Genomic DNA, 4405 nt, shown 5'->3' with positions numbered 1-4405 from the left:
ACATAGGTGGGCTCCACAAGGGAAGGGAGAGGGGGCTTAGTAACTAGGTAGAGCTGCTTGGGTTTATAAATGTTGTGCATGGACCTTGTGGTCATTGGATGGGTTCGGGGAGGCAAAACTCATTAGAGGTGAGGGGGTTGGGTTAGATGGAAGACTTACGGGGTAAGAAGCGGTAGATGGCTCTGGACAAGGACTCAGTGGGGGTTGGATTGAGGTAGTAGGAGTAGCATCCTACACGAGCAGATTTCCAACTAGTGGAGATCGGGCTAGGGGCATCAGATGTAACAGATCAGCAGGAGGTCCTCCACTAGCAGATGAGACCAGAGGCATTGGTTGGTGAGTCATAGAAATGGCAAAGGGAAAAAAATGCTCATCAAATTCAACATGTCTAGATATATAAGTAGGGCAGCTCAATAGTAAGGCCATTTAGGCCATTGCTTAAGGCCCTCACCTTATGTAAAGCACACAAAATAAAAAATGATGTTTTTTTTTTTTTTAAATAAAAACCATTTCATTAAATAAAATTTTAAATAACTTTTATGTTTTTCAATATGTGCAAGGCCCCATAATAATAAATTTAATATTTAATACAATAAATTATTTATATTTTAAATAATTTTTTAAAATCTTGCTAAATTGAGGTATAAAATTTGTAATGAGATCTCATTTTAAGTTATTGTATTAAATGACGAGTGGCTACCAACTCTTTAAAAAAAAGTTATTGTATTAAATGTAAATACAAAAAAAAAAAATTATTTAAATATTTTAAATAAAATTTCATTTTATTGAGAATTTTAAAAATATTTAATATAATGATTTATATTTTATTTTATTATAATTACGAATGACTAATTTAAATTTTATCTTAACCCTCAATCTGTATTGAGTCGTCCCTATATATAAGTTTTGGAGGACTCTAAATCTAGACATGGCTTTTGTCGCAACTATTTTATATTTTTTGCATCAAATTTAACATGTATAGACATATAAGATGGTTATGATTTTTTTTTTCACAATTATTTTATATTTTTTATATTTAATTTAAGTAATATAAAAAATTATTTTTTTTACAGAGATAACGATAAGCACTTTAGTAAGATGGCAGCTGGGATCCTTATCTCTAACAACCTGCACCAGGCAGAATCCAAAAACCCAAAATAAATAAATAAATAAAGTCTTCGGCAGAAAAAATAGAGTAAGGTAGACAGATAGAGCATACACACATATTCAAAGTCAAAGCATAAAACAAGTTTCGACAGCAATACAGTACTGGTAATAGATCAAATAGTTACAAAAGCCCGCCACGAAGGCAATAGATCAAATACCTCCTAAGAGTCATCAGACAACAACTCATTCCAGATCGATGAGTGAGGCCAAAAAGTGGTGGTAAGATTCTCCGTTAAATTATTGATTGAAATAAAATGATATAGTATTAATGGACCTTCCGAATAAAGTGACAAACATGTTACCCGCACCAGGTAGAATCCAAAAAACCCAAAAAAAAATAAATAAAAGTCTTAGGCAGAAAATAATACAATAAGGCAGACAGAGCATATACACACATATTCAAAGCATAAAACAAGTTTCGACAGCAATACAGTACTGGTTCCCCCATGGCCATTTTGTAATAGGTAGAATTCAAGCTCTGTATTTGCCTTTGGACTTCCCATCTCAGAGCTATGGAAGCTGAGAAAACGAGGTTTGGGAGCTCTCTCCCAGTTCCCTGTGTTCAGGAGCTGGCAAAGGACAAGCCAAACGCAGTGCCACCGCGCTATCTGCGGCCCGATCAAGACCCTCCCTTCATATCCAACTCCACATCTTTGCCACAACTCCCAGTCATCGACATGCATCTCCTATTTTCCCCAGATTTTATGGACTCTGAGTTGCAGAAATTGCATTTCGCAAGCAAAGAATGGGGTTTTTTCCAGGTCAGTTTGATCTCTCTCTCTCTCTCTCTCTCTCTCTCTCTCTCTCTCTCTCTCTCTCTCTCTCTCTCTCTCTCTCTCTCTCTCTCTCTCTCTCTCTCTCATACACAAACAGACTGCACAGAGTTGTAGAATACTAGAAATTATAGCATCTGATCTATAACTATTTTCAACCAGTAAATGACTCCCGATCACGAAAGACTTTGAAAACACATCCCCCCCAAACACGATACTGACTGATCAAGGGTTCGAAGTTTGAAAAGATTGAAGAAAAAACGAATCCAAACACAAGTATTCGGTCAAAAAAAGTATCAAACACGAATGAGATTACCAGATGCATTAATGAGATAGCAAACCGTAGTCATATATGTTTTCGAGCATCTTTCTTAATCATTGAATTGTTTCATCGAATGATCCGAGAAACGTATTGGTTGTAAACAGACTGCACAAAAAATAATATTTATAAAAAATTAATTTTTTTACTTAATTAATTTTAAGTAATTAATTATTTTCATTCATGTGATCGTTGCCCATCAAGTATATTATGATTTTATTTCTTAAATTATACGATTATATTTATTTTTTCATACGAAATTTTGTTTTTGATATTTATTTATGAGGAAAATTTAATGTGGAAATGTATTTGCAGTTGATAAATCATGGGGTGAGCAGTTCATTATTGGAGAAGGTGAAATCTGGCATTCAACAACTATTTAATATGGAGATGGAAGAGAAAAAGAAGTATTGGCAAGGTGAAGGAGACGGAGAGATGGAGGGATTTGGACAGACCTCTGTTGTTTCGGAAGACCAAAAGCTGGACTGGGGTGACATGTTCGCCCTTATCACCCTTCCCACCTATTTGAGGAAGCCCCACCTGTTCCCTCGCCTTCCCCTCCCACTCAGGTCCCATCTCTTTTTTTCACTCACATGCTTGCATGATTTTTAAAATAGAAATTCTATTTACAGTGTTAAGGTATCTAAGTATGCTGAGTCCCTCTAAAAAATATGACACATAGTCAAGTAGTTTACACAAGTTTTATTTCTTTAAAAAAGAAATGATACAAACTCAAGTAATATACCGTCTTTTACATAATTTTTATAAATCGTTATTTTTAATTCAAGCACTTCAAAGTCAAAAAAATTTCGAATGAGTTTAAACGATAATGTTATTTTATCAAAGAATTTCATAAAAAATTTAAATACCAATTATTGTTAAAAAGAGTTTTGTAAGACCCATAATTATAGTTATTCAAAAGTTAAAATGCCAATATTTTTCATAATCATTATGGAATCCAATTGCAGAGATAACTTAGAAGCATACTCAACAGAGCTGAAAGATCTTGCCATGAAAATCCTAGATCAAATGGCGAAAGCTCTGAGAATGGAAAATAGTGATATGAGGTGCATATTTGAAGAAGGGATGCAGACAATGAGGATGAACTACTATCCTCCTTGTCCACAACCAGAGCTTGCCATTGGCTTAAACGCTCACTCTGATGCTACAGGCCTAACAATCCTCCTCCAACTCAATGAAACGGAAGGTCTCCAGATTAGAAAAGATGGAATGTGGATCCCTGTTAAACCCCTTCCCAATGCTTTTACCGTCAACATTGGAGACATTTTGGAGGTAAATCTTGGAGACTTGTATTGCCCTTAAGTTCTTTTACGTTACACATTCGAAAAGAGACTGACAAAATATATCAATCCCATATCGACTGTTATCTATAAAAAACTGTCTATTAAATATTACAATAAAATTCATCAAGTGATGTATCCATATCTTTCTTACAGTAAAAAAGTGTTTGATTCTAGTTTTCAGTCGTTGGTTAATTCCCATGCATGAATGGTTCGGCAGATTGTGACGAATGGGATCTACCGTAGCATCGAGCATCGTGCGACTGTAAACTCAGAAAAGGAGAGGCTGTCGATAGCCACATTTTTAAGCTCAAAACTGGAAGGAGATTTTGGTCCGGCGCCAAGCCTTGTCAATGCAGACTCACCGGCATTGTTCAAAAGAATAGGACTTTTAGATTACTTGAAGGGTCATTTCTCACGCAAACTCGACGGGAAGTCGTACATTGATACTATGAGGATCTAAGAATTGAGGCCAATAATGCATGCTATTGATCAAAAGAGCATAAGTTTGTGATGCAGGACATTAACAAGCAAGTTGCTAAATCACCGATGAATGACCAAGAATAGCCTGTTAGGATCACACCAGGGCAGCTCAATATTCTTCACGATTTCTTTCCTTTTTCATTGCAAATAAGATGGATTGTTGTTTTGTTTTCTTTCCTACTGTGGTTCTATTTCTTTCATTAGCTTATTACTCTCTTATTGTGTTTTTCTGTTAGAATAAACTTTCATTTATTGTTATTTTCCTCCTACAAATAATCTGTAGGTGGGAAGAGAATGATTGTTATTATCATTGTCAAAGTTTCAGAAGTTTTATAAATAAAGTTTATATCAGTTTCGTTCCA

At 35.1% G+C, this 4405-nt stretch overlaps 1 pseudogene; it reads left to right on the top strand.

Annotated features, from left to right (window-relative positions):
- Positions 1-1525: 1525 nt before the first annotated feature.
- On the top strand, positions 1526-4405 carry LOC122276262 (annotated as a pseudogene).

Source organism: Carya illinoinensis, chromosome 9, assembly GCF_018687715.1.
Source record: "Carya illinoinensis cultivar Pawnee chromosome 9, C.illinoinensisPawnee_v1, whole genome shotgun sequence".
Classification (NCBI taxonomy): domain Eukaryota; kingdom Viridiplantae; phylum Streptophyta; class Magnoliopsida; order Fagales; family Juglandaceae; genus Carya; species Carya illinoinensis.
The sequence above is the reverse complement of the archived record's forward strand: the minus strand, read 5'-3'. Positions and strand labels throughout refer to the sequence as shown.